Source organism: Triturus cristatus, chromosome 5_2, assembly GCF_964204655.1.
Source record: "Triturus cristatus chromosome 5_2, aTriCri1.1, whole genome shotgun sequence".
Classification (NCBI taxonomy): domain Eukaryota; kingdom Metazoa; phylum Chordata; class Amphibia; order Caudata; family Salamandridae; genus Triturus; species Triturus cristatus.
Window position 1 is genome coordinate 882,083,665 of NC_140588.1, and position 12,978 is coordinate 882,096,642.

At 43.4% G+C, this 12,978-nt stretch overlaps 1 protein-coding gene across 2 annotated transcripts in view; it reads left to right on the plus strand.

Moving 5' to 3' along the window:
* Positions 1 to 10,326: 10,326 nt before the first annotated feature.
* MTM1 (myotubularin 1) overlaps positions 10,327 to 12,978 on the plus strand; it is a 431,918-nt gene continuing 429,266 nt past the window's right edge. The window contains exon 1 of one of the 2 annotated variants that reach the window (XM_085608013.1): positions 10,327 to 10,566. The gene's annotated coding sequence lies outside the window, so the exon portion shown is untranslated. The remainder of the gene's footprint in view (positions 10,567 to 12,978) is intronic. The other variant, XM_085608015.1, reaches the window with a different exon arrangement.

A 12,978-nucleotide genomic window follows, 5' to 3' on the forward strand; every position in this document is an offset into this window, starting at 1 on the left:
TGAATTACACGGACTACTCAGTAGTTCTCTCAGGACTCCTTGCTGAATCATTTTCTCAATTATAGGAGTTATCCCTTCAATTATTTCTGGTGTCATTTTGTATTGAGGAATGTTAGGATATGTAATTCCCTCTTTTACTGCAATTTTCACTGGATCTACATTATTCATCAATCCCACATCCTCTCCAGTAAAATCCCAAACTGTCCTTTTCACTGTGTCTCTCAGCTCTCGAGGCAAATCCTCCGGATTAAACACAGCAAATGCACCAATTAACTCACTTTCTCTATTCTCTAGAGTCACTCGGTACAAAACATCTTCATCTGGTGTCTCAAAGGCTATTCCATCCGGTGTACAAAAAATTGTGCAGTTCATTTTGCACAACAAGTCCCTACCCAATAGGTTCACTGGACTCGTGTCACAGACAATGAATCTGTGCATGTCTGAAAATTTCCCTATCTGTACTCTTACAGGTTCAGTAAGACGTGTTCTGATTTGCGTATTGGCTACACCAACTACTTGGATTGCTTCATCCGAGAGAGGAAGATTTCTAACATCTGTTGACCTGACAGTTGATCTTGTCGCACCTGTGTCTACCAAAAAAGTAACACTCTCCTCATTTATTTTCCCATCCACAAATGGTCCTGCCTGGTCTATTTCTAGAGTTGCACCAAGTATGCACTCTTCTTCCTCTCCTCGGCACCGTCAATAATCACCCTCAGACTCACTCCCTTCACTCTTTAACAAGTACTGTTGTACTTTGTTAGAACGTCTTAGTTTGTTTACCTGCTCATCATTGTAGAATCCTGAATCCTGATTATACTTTTGTAACCCTCTATTCTGCGGCAAGGGCGGTTTTGGCTCTTGACTCTGCTGTCTCACAACTTTCTGTTGTTCCTGCTGTTGATTATTTCCTTCGTTCTGCACCTGTTGATTTAAGGATTTATTCTCATTACTCACTAATGGTGGATTAGGACACTCCGATCTCCAATGCCCCAATTGGCCACAGTTGTGACAAGGAAACTTTTTCTTCGCTTCCTCAAGACTTCCTTTTCCTTTCCCTGCATATCTAGGTCTATTCCCTGCATTATTTCCTGGATTATTCGCTTGTTCCACTAACTGCGCTTCCTGTCTTTCCGCAACTTTCACTTGTGCCCACATTGCTTTTTCTTTCAGCTTTCTTTGTTTTGCTTCAATTTCATCACTGAAGTATTTTGCATGCCTCAGGATCTCATCTACTTTCTTACTCTGCCAATCCACTGTGTGCTCACGAATTCTCTCACCAATTTCAGGTCTAAGGCCATATACAAATCTGTATACAAAATGACTCAAATCTTTGTCACCCAGGTGTTCATCTCCACTGAATTGTTTAAATGCCAGTATCAGCCTTTCGTAAAAAGCATGAACTGATTCTTTCGCTTCCTGTTGTGTTCGATCTATCTTTACCCAGTCTGTCTCTTTTGCAGGAACTTTACTCTTCAGGTATACCATCACCTGATCATACTTTCTCATTACCTCTGGATCTGGTGCCCCTGTTCTTGGGTCTCTTGGATATTCCTCAGTAGGCCAACTCACAACTATTTTACACTCAGTCCACAAGTCTGCTGGAACAATTATATCAAACAGACTATTCAGGTCAACCCACAGCACTTTTGACAATTTCACAAACCTATCTACCTGCCTATACCACTCGACGGGCTTTTCTCTCAATCGAGGGAAATCATTCGTGAATGATAAAATATCCTGTCTGGTCCATGGAACATGTACATATCCTCCTCCAGGTATTTCTCTCATAGGATAATTATCCACTGGTTTCTCCTTTTCTCTCACTGGAAATGCTGAATAAGTTGTTCTATCTTCAGTCTCATCTCTTTTCTTGTACCACCTATCCTTCCACTTTTCTACATCACCCCATCTTCGCAATAATGCTACCATTTCCTTAATCTGTCCTGTTCTACCAGTAGCATTCAAATTTTCAATATCCTTCTCTGTAAAATCCATCCTGTAAGTTCTTTGTAAAGCTTTCACTTTATCAATGTCAACTCCCTGTTCATTTGCTATTGCTCTTAGCCTGTCATGTGTATTTCTTGCTCTCCAGGTAACACTCTTGCACATAAACATTAGTTCACCATCATGATGACTCTTCAGAATCTCTGTTGGAACTGTTCCTGTAACAAGCTCTTCTATTTCTACACGTAACCTAGCTACATCAATTACTTGCGAATCTTTATCCTTTTTCTGTAGAACCTTCATCCAATCATTTAAATCATCAACTGTTATTTCAGCAGTTTTTCTCACTGGAACCACTCTCTTTTGCGGTTCTAAAATTGGCATCCCTGAACAACTAGCTTCACTAGCATCCAATATTTCACTACATGTGTCATGTCTTGATTGTCTCAGGTCACTTCTTTCTGCTCTTTTGCCTGAATCTCCTGAAGGACCAACTGAATTTGTCAGATTATTCCCAACATATGGAATCACCAGTCCATTCTCACCTGTCCTCTGTTTGTCAAACACAGGCATAACCGGACCTATTGTTACAGGCACCGTAACAGCTTCTAGATTCTTCGTTAACTCCCTAATCTTCTCAGTCAACTCTGTTGTAGTTCTGGCTAATTGTCTGGCATTCTCATCAAGGTAATGATCACTTCTTACCTCAGGTGTCTCATTTTCCGTCTCACTAACACAAACTGTATCTCTTATCGGAGAAACAACTGGTGTACTTTTATCCGGTTCTGGTCTATATGGAGGTGGTCTCTTGTAAATCATGTCATTCAAGACCTCATCCTCATACTCATTAACTCCATATTTTCTCATTTCTGACTCAGGAACCCTTTCTGCTCCTCCTTCAACTGTTCTCATCGGATATAATCCCTCTGACATACTAACATCTCGCCACCTTTTCATTCGATCATGATGAGTCTCACGATCATGTCTCCTCCCAAACATATACCTATAGTACCCTCCAGATCTCTGTTTTTCTCTCTCATGTACTTCCTCTTCCCATTCCACTAAAGCCTCGAACTGTGTAGGTCTCGGTTTCGGGTCAAGACATAGCATCTTTTCCCGTAAATTTCTCAACACGGCCAGATTAAATGAACCATGTTCTGGAAATGCTAGAACACCATCTTCTTTAGTATACCTAACCCAATTCTCCAACCATATACAGGTATGAAACCCATGTCTTGCAGCCATGAAGGATGCAGGTGTTTTCGGTGGAGGTAACAACTCACCCTCTCTTGTTTTAACATCTTTATCCTTGCTAAACCACTTTTTAATTTTACCAAAAAATGTCTTCTTCTTTTTCTCTTCTTGGTAATACATTTTAGCGCTTACCAAAAAATCTCTACTCTTTCCGTATTATAAATATACAATACGAATTTTTCAACCAATTGCAGCGCGATTCACACTAACGCACCAATCCTGGAACGTCTACGTCACTAAATAGCCCTTCCAATCCTTGCGCGGCTCACACTAACGCACCAATCCGAGCGCGAGCACTATTCTGATCTACCATCCAATCAGAGCGCGGTCTTTCTGACGTCAACAATCGCTGCAGTCGCTTGTCTCCTGTCTTCTGTCACTCGTCTACCCCTCCTTTACAAAATCTTTTCAGTAGACTTCGTGTCAAAATTTTTACAAAATCTATTAGTTACAACATAAAAACATCTCCATTGTCTGCTTCGCTAACCACAGAATAGTAAAAGAGAGTCTATTTCATAAGAGACCTTTCATTGACACAGTAGCACTTCCTCTACTCTGCCCTACTAACATACATTCATTAACTGTTTCCTCTAGGACTTGTCCAAAGAGTCTTACAATCAACTAAATGTACAAACATTCACGCACATTCATACAAGGAAATATAGTACATACGCACAGAATCCTGCTTCCCGAGAACAGACAATCTGCTCCACTACAGAATTATAACATACACCAACTAAGCAAGCTTTCTTTGCCCAGTTCTTCAAACAAGCTCAGAGAATACCTATTACTCCTCCCGCTATAAGCTTTAACGGAAATCCTTACGGATCCCTGGGACTTAAGACCAGAGTTTCACAGATAACCTTTACTATCATACACACTCCATATATACCAGAAATATCTAATAGTAACATACGACGATGTCACTGATTCCGAACCCAGACAATGTGACGCGCAACTTCAATTGTCACACGTTATTCCTTACACAATTCCGTCTTTCCCGAGAGCAGCATATACTTCCCTCTGCCCTACTACTGAACTGCTACAGCTTCCAAGTTCCAGAAGCACTACATATAACTCAACATTACGACTCCAACATATAGTATTAGTACATATACCAACATGAACCAATAATCAATAATCAATAAAAGCAATCTTATCAGATCAAGACAATCATCAAAAACCATCAAACTCTGCTACCAGGAAATTGATAGAGATCAGGGTGTATATAATATTCCCACTACCACGGACAGAGTAATCTCACAGTTACACGCACATGCATACATCATACGCTAGGGCCCATTTCACTACACTAACATACGTTCAAATACTCTACCAGCAATAAACCTGTGGAAGGAAAACTCCTAATCACCCTACATCTATATCGAGGTCGATAAGACCTGGTTTTTGTGACTGTCCTTAAACATAATCTATACAACATATACAGCAATAATCAAAAATGTAAACCCAATAATTGACAAGAAAGAATATCCAACACCATGTTTAAAATTATATTGCTTTATCTAAAATTAGTCAAAGAAAATCAATCAGAGTAAATCATTTCTCATAGTTACCTATTCTAGCTAAATGTCAGAACGGGTCAGGACAAGTCTCTCGGTAAATGTCTCTCAAGACGAAGTCCCTTCAGCATCAATCCTCAGCAACGCAGATTCGGTACGTGGCAAAGGCAAAATGGCAAGTGGCAAAAACCCTCTCTAGGCTAACATTTCTTATAGTTTCTAAACAATGGAAAGATACATTGGAAACATAGAAAAAACTGTAATGTCCGCCGGACTTGCTGAGCAAAGCGAGAAGGAAAGGATGTAACATCGCTACATTTGAAAATCTCCGCTCAGGATAAGTTCACATAATAAAGACTACGGAACAGGAACTAAGAAAATAAAACATGTATCATATTAGTTCTACTTCTCCTCGGCAATCGAGCCACAGTTCAGAGTTTTTCTCTAAGGCTCCTTTGTTTCCCAAGGCTGCCAAGGACATTTTCATTTCACTTGGAGATCTCCCAAAACTGCTGCTGTCCTCATGGAAAGTTTTCAAACAAGCAAGCAAGGACCATGGTCAGTTAGCTTCAGGACCATTTCCAGCAGGGGTCTCCCTCGTCACAGTTTTCATATTATAAATCACAGCCAGGCTCACAAATCGGCCATCTTTTCTAGGCCATCATAGGCCTCAATAGACCATCTTAATTAAAAGAAACAAAAACAACGTTACCACAGCATAGTGATCAAACAGTGTTAACCCCACTAATACCCTTATGTGTATGCATCTATCTAGCACTTGCAACATAGAAAAGCATTAATTCGGAAAGCATTTTATGCTCAAAAATAAACAGCACATAGCAACGTTTAAACATGAAAACACGCACGTTATTTTAAAACAGCACATTTATGCACACCCACGTGTAACTCTCTCTTGTTAGGACAAACGGATTGATTAATATAAACACACTTGCACAAGACAAATAATTAATTATTAATTATTAATAAATTAGTACAACGAATAGACATGCCAGAGCTTCAAAAGCCACTGAATTTTCAAACTGAAAACTCTGCTCCAGCACTGCCACCATCAAAGTATTTGCGCATGGCCAGGATCAGCCACTGGTAATGAAAGGAAAATTCAAAACCATGCTCTCGTATGGCTCCAGCTCCATAGAATCACAGATCTAATTTACAGAGGAAGAGCATGGCATGCTGCTGAGATGTCGAGCAGCGGAAGACTTGGGGATCATCACATTCGTTTTTGGGATCCATCAAGGGACCATCCAGCACATTTTGGCGGTGAAGGAAATATATCTGCATATAGACCCCACTGTGCAGCCCGTAGCATTGTGACACCGGCGCATCGCTTTTCAGCTGAGACCATTAGTCAAAAAGGAGTTAACCAAGCTAGAAGCTGCTAGAATCATCGAGAAAGTGACGGGGCCAACCCCGTGGGTCTCCCCCATTGTCGTCACCCGGAAGCTGAAGCAGCCCGGAGAAGTAAGGATCTCTGTCGATATGAGGCTACCAAACACCGCCATAAAAAGAGAACGACATCTCACTCCCACGATAGACGGCCTCATCAGGGAATTGAGTGGAGCGTGTTGGTTCTGAAAGCTCGATCTACGATCAGGATACCACCAGTTGGTGCTCAATGAAGAGTCAAGGTATATCATCAGTTTTTTCAACCCATTTGGGCCTAAGAAGTACACACGCCTGAGTTTCCGCATGTCAAGCGCAGCCGAGGTGTTTCAAAACACCATTCAAGAACTGCTGAGGGGCCTTGACAGAGTGGTGACTGTTAGTGATGACATTCTCATCTATGCGAAAACTGTTGCAGAGCACAATATCCGGCTGACCAAAGTGCTTCGGAGAATTCAAGAAGCTGGGCTCCCTCTTCACCGCAACAAATGCAAATTCCTCAAGCAGAAACTCCAGTTTTTTGGCTAAATCTTCTCGGCATCAGGTGTGACACCAGACCCGGACAAGGTGAGAGACATTAAGGGAGCGCCTGCTCCTGCCACTTTGACGGAAGTCAGAAGCTATCTCGGGATGGTCGACTACTGTGGCCGGTTCATCCGAGACCTCACCACCCTTACTCAGCCACTGAGAGAGCTCACCAAGCGGTCCCTTCCCTGCCCTGGGGCCCAGAGCATGAGACGGCGTTTCAGGCGGTCAAAGATGCCCTTTCTTCCAATACTACTTTAGCCTATTTCGACCCACGGAGGAGCACCATGATTGCTGTTGACGCTGGCCTGAAGGGACTGGGTGCCGTCCTACTGCAGAGAGGCCAGTCAGAAGAAGACTGGGCCCCAGTGGCATTTGCCAGTCGCTGCCTAACCGACACGGAGCAGAGGTATTCTCAGATAGAGAAGGAGGCCATCGCCATCCACTGGGGCTGTCGCCACTTCCATCTATACGTATATGGACACCCCTTTTTTGTGGTGACCGACCACAAGCCTCTTCTTCCCCTGTTTGCTGGCACTACCACGAAACCACTGCAAAAAATTGAAAAATAGATGCTCCAGCTGCAGGAGTACAACTGCCAGGTAGAATACCATTCAGGATCCCTAAACCCTGCAGACTACCTAGTTCGTCATCCCCGAGCAACCACACCGGAAGAGGAGGCTGAAGCTGAGGGCACTGAGGAGTATGTTCGCTACGTAACAGCTCGATCGTGTCCCCTTGCGTTGTCCATGAGGTCTTAAGGAAAGAAACCCGACGAGACGAGTGTCTCCAAAGGGCATTGAACATCCTGAGACACAACCAATGGCAGGAGGCCAAGAAACAATGGAGCGCTCTCACCCCAGAGGCACGATGAATAGTGGACAGTTTGTATCACGTCCGACAGGAATTAAATGAAGACTCAACAGGGTGTCTGTTAAGAGACCACCGCCTGGTCATCCCCACCTCCCTCACAGATCGAGTCATTCAACTTGCCCATGCTGGACACCAGAGGATGGTAAAAAAGAAAAGTCGACTGAGAACCAAGGTGTGGTTCCCTCTGATGGATGAGAAGGTGGAGCAAGCAGTGAGATCTTGCTAGTGGTGCCAAGCCACTGGTGAGGCCAGTCTACCAGCTCCAGTAATCACGGAACCTCTACCGCGCCATCCGTGGTTGTGTGTTAGCCTTGACTTTGGGAGTCTCCTGGATGGGAGGTACACCTTCATACTAATTGACGACTTCTTCAAATATCCCGAAGTAGAGGTCATTCCGTCCTTGAGCGCTGGAGATGTAATTCCCAAGCTGGAAAAAGTGATGGACACTCATGGGCTGATAAAGGAACTGAGAACGGACAATGGTCCTCCCTTCCAGGGACAAGAATTAGCCAACTACTTGTCCTCGCTCGGCGTCACGCACAAGAAGGTCACACCACGTTAGCCCCAGGCCAATGTTGAAGCTGAGAGGTTTATGCGTACCTTAAATAAAATCATTCAGATTGCACACACACGCCAGCAATCTCTTGAACTGGCAATCTTCTCTTTTCTCCGTGCCTACCACCAAACCCTGCACTCCACTACTGGAAGAGCACCTGGACATTTGTCCATGGGACGAGTGGTTGTGGACTCCATTCCTCATCATCTGCTCTGGGCAGCCGGATGGACTTGATGATCGTCTGGTACAGGCCCGTTGCCAAATGCGGAATGACTATGCAAGTTGCCGACGAAGAGCCAGGCACTCGGACATCAAAGAAGGGGATGTCATGCTAATGCAAAATCGCCACACCAGCAGCAAATTTAATTTGCCTTACGAGCGAGAGCCCTGGACCGTCACTCGTCAGCAGGGCACCAGTATCATGGCCCAGAGAGGTTGCGAGACTGTGACTCTGAATGTATCCTTCTTCAAGAGGTTCCACTCTCAAAGGGGACCGGTTGAGGGACTAGACTCCACTTCCCCTGCGCCAGAGGTCGATCGAAGCAATGAGGAACTGGACTATTCTGAAGAGAAATTCCCTGTGACTGTTCATCCCGAGGTTGGGGCTCCTGGGGTTTAATCAACCAGTATCCGGACGCGCCTGGCCAGTACACGGTGCAGTCTGCGAAGAAATCCTGAACCATCCTGTAGACTGAAGGATCATTTCATGTAAGACGTTTCTATTTCAGTGGGGGCCTGGGCCTGTGTATATGGTGATTTTTCGTGTCCCAAGGTGGACTGCATAAAGTTTTGGACCGTTTGTTCTGAATGGTTTTACTGTTTTGTAATGCACATGGTTTGGCAGTCGTGAAATCTGTTTGGGGAGGAATATAGTGTCGCCCTGTGATGTAACAGGTGCGACACGGAACAAACCATTGCTGTCCCGAAGTCAGGGAGGCTGAGGTGTTTCCCCCCTCAGTTTCATGCGATATGGGGTATGCCCACATACCCCGTGACCAGGTTAATAAAGTTGAGGGCCTGAGTAACAAACAATTACCGGTGTCCGCATCTTTATTTAGCTGCGCTGCACGCAAATGTGGCCCCGCACCTGAAACATATTTTAGAAGCATCAGGCTCACTCCCGGAGTCACGACACTACAGGGACCACTGGTTTGCTTTATTACTAGATCGCCCAGGTCCCAGGGTTACTGGGTTGGCTCTTTTCTTATACAAATATACATACATAAACTTCTAACACAAGCTTGGATGCAGGAAGCTGACTTAATCATTCACATCCATAGTCAGAATAACACAGATTGCACAGGCCCTCTGTAGTATCTGGTCAATAAATTGAGGAACCAATTTCATAGAAGCAGGTAATTTATTCCTGGGAATAAAATTAAGTCGTAACTCTCCAAGCTCCAAGCAGAATCTGCGCTGCCAGGTTCTACTCGCTACAACAAGAATGTGTAACATAGAATGTACACTTGAAGGTTCTTGCTTCCATAATAACTAAACATACACTAAGTAATAAGCATAACTTTAACACAATACTACACCCTCTCTTTAATTCAACAATAAAAACACAACAGTGCACACAAGGGGTTGTGTTATATCTCTATACCCCATGTCTACATTGTTGCTCAGCCTGTATGAGTGAGGATGCATGATCAGTGGATCACACAAGGTCAGTGGATCACACCAGTATAATGGGCCAGTATAGTACTATGCAAGGGATATTCCATTTCCAACAAGCCCAAACTTTTCTCTATTTTCTTCTTGTAGTTTGTCGTTTTGCCATTCTCTTTCCTACAACTTTTACTCATGTTACCTCTTCCCTTCTGTTTTTCTGTTATTTCTTCTGTACCATTGTTTCAGCCCTTCTTTCCGTCATATTAAGTTCACCCCATTTCATTTCGATCATGTATTTTCCTTTCCAACTTTTCCGTCTAGTTGTTTCCTTTTCTGTTCCAATGTAATTTTACATTTATTCATTATTTGTGTTGATCTGCGCCCCTCCCTGTTTGATTTTACCCTGCACTTAATTTCAGGTATCCGTTTTTTTTTACAAAAGTGTATATATGTATTTAAGAGTAAAGTTTAAAAAAATGAAAAAACACAACAACAAAAAAAAATACGAGAGGTCTAAAGCAAGACACTAAAGGACCGATTGACAGTGACCCAATCGGGAAAGCGATGGGCGTGTTCGCTCGGCTGCTCACATTTTTAGCAGTGACCAATGAGTGCAAAGCGTGCTCTGAGCCTGTCAGTACTTGTCAAGGGTGCCACGGAAAACGACGCGCTCGTGACGCAATGTAGAGGCCGTGTGACTCTCCGCGGCGGAAGTTTACATGCAAGACCCGCTGTGCACGAGCGAAAGTGGTGGAGGGGCACCGTTAACTTTCTAAGTGCGGCCGCCTTCGCATGGATGGTCACCGGTCTTTCAGTTTCTATCGGTCAAGGCGCCGCTAAGTGAGAGGAACTGACGAAAAACGGAACGCGCAGCAGGTAAATCATTTTGTGCCAGAGATACCTCTGTAGGGAAGTGTGGACTCGGGTGTCCCAAACACACTGCCAAGCACATAGCTCGCTCTCCGACCTGCTATCGGGCAGGGCTGGCCAGGGTGGTATGCAGCACTAGTGTGCCTGATGAGAGTGCCTGCCCGGCCATGGAGGGCGGCCAGGTTTTCTTATGAGTAACATTTCCATTTTGAAGTCTGTGACATTTACCGTCATGTCACTGACACCCTCGAGTGACTTATAATTTTACCGCAATTACCCAATTAAAAAAAGAAAACTTTAACGCTCTTATAATGAAAGTCTGTTTATATTAAATCTTTGTGAATTCCAAGTATAGCGCTCCTCTTGTATACACCTTAAGATATTTTTTTTCCTTCACACCGCCCCCATCCCCTCCCCCCACCCCCTTTCACCACTTGCTCCACTCCGCCCCAGTCAATGTCTGACCACCATACTCTTCAGGGGCATTGTTTCTGACTCTCTCGCCCGAGTTTTCATCAGATAAATCCTGCTCTACCCCCACTTAATTATCCTGCACTCTAGTGTTTTCCAAGCTATGAATCGCAACTCCCCGTGGGAAGCAAGCCGATTTTTGGTGGTTCGTAAAAGTCCGAGCAATATATAAAGATGCCTTTAACTTCCTTATTTATGGTGTCCCATTTGCTGCGCTTCGGTGACCGAGGTTAGTTGTCAGGCAATGTCTTCTGACAACGTACTGCATTTTTTTCTTTTTTAAATGGCGATTGGTATTTACCAACTGATCTCTGTTTAGTCAAGGGAAAAAAAAGTAAAGTGGATTATGTAACAATCTTGCTGGGCTACATTGAGTGTGAAATGAAAGGCTGTAGGATAAATCATTTTTTCCTAACACAGCGAAATGTAAAAACCTTCACATTAATGGTACACATACAGCAGTTTGGAAAGCAACAATGAGGCACATTTTTTGTAATTCTAAAATGTGATGGAAACAAGTAATAGGATGTAAACAAAGCAAGACACTTTGTCTTACTAAAGCACAAATAATAAATATTTACTGAAACTCGATTTCCATACTTCATCATTGGTGTGCAATATAGTTTTATCAGTAAAACTGAATGTCTGTGCAAATTTAGTGGCCATTTCAGTGGAAAATGTGCTGTCTGCAATTGACAGTGAGATGCTTTAGAGGGAGTGTTCAGCTCCTATGAAGGAGTGGGATGTGGTGGACTTGGTTTTCATACCCTTAGTTTCAAGCCCGAGAATGTCTGTACTTCTAAGATGCTTCATGCATCTAGATATGTTTCGAGGCAGAGCATAGGTAGTTTGCAAAAGTGGATGGATTGCTCATTTCAATTTTATTCAGGCCTCCGTAGGGAGCCGTGTAAGTAGTTTAGTATTGGGGTGATGTATTAAAACTTACGCTGCTGGAGACTAAACAGGCTGGGGAGTGGTTGGCTTTGTTGTCTGTGCTTGACTCAGCTTTCCTCCTCATTTGTGTTTGTCTACCGTCCCGTAGCATTTTGGTCTCAAAGTGCTTTGAGTGATTGACTTGTATCTTTCAGCTGCTGATGTTGCTTGCATTCAGGGGACTAATTTTTTTATTTTAGTTTCAGCACTTTTCAGGAGTGAATGTGTTAACTTTCTCTCTCCTTTGTGTGCTAAGTCCTCATTCACTTTCCCTGATCCCCCACTCGGTGTTGCTCCCAACTCATCAGTTGCTTCCCCTGCACCGCCTTATCCTGTTAAACATTTAAAAAAAGAATCTCCTTCCTGTTGCTCTGCACTCCCCCACCTCACCACCTTCTCACTCTCCCATGCAGCCACTTTCCCACCTTTTTGCTTACATTTAGGCATCTCTGTGCAGTAGGAGGGCAGTTGTCTTAAAATGTTTTTTCGGCCAACAAATCATTTGTAAGATGAAAGACCTGTGGATGTGTGTGTATCCATGGCGGTAATCTTATGATCTCTGGATACACCCCTGTGGTTTTTCACGTAGCTCTAGTAGAGATTAATGCTTAGATATCCATCCAGTGCAGTCCTGGAAAATTGTGCTTGCCCACTCGCAACCCCACGATGACAATGCCATTAATGCACTAAGAGGCAAGTCTATGGTCATGTGTATCTCATATCTGGATAGATTTGTATTGTGTATGGAGCAAAAGTTTAGTTTACTAAATCAAATGAGTTTTTTTTTTTTTTTTTACAACAGACCTACTGAATTCTTATATTTGAAAGTCCTCTCATATGTGAGCATGGAAAAAATGGAAGCTAGAGGAATTAAAATATTTGCCTGGATCACATTATGTGAAGTCATTTTATGGGTCACAAGCATTACAATTATGTTGAGTAGATTATTTAAGACACTAGAACTGTAAGTCCAGTAACACTTTTATGATTTTCCGAGGCCTGCATTGACAGAAG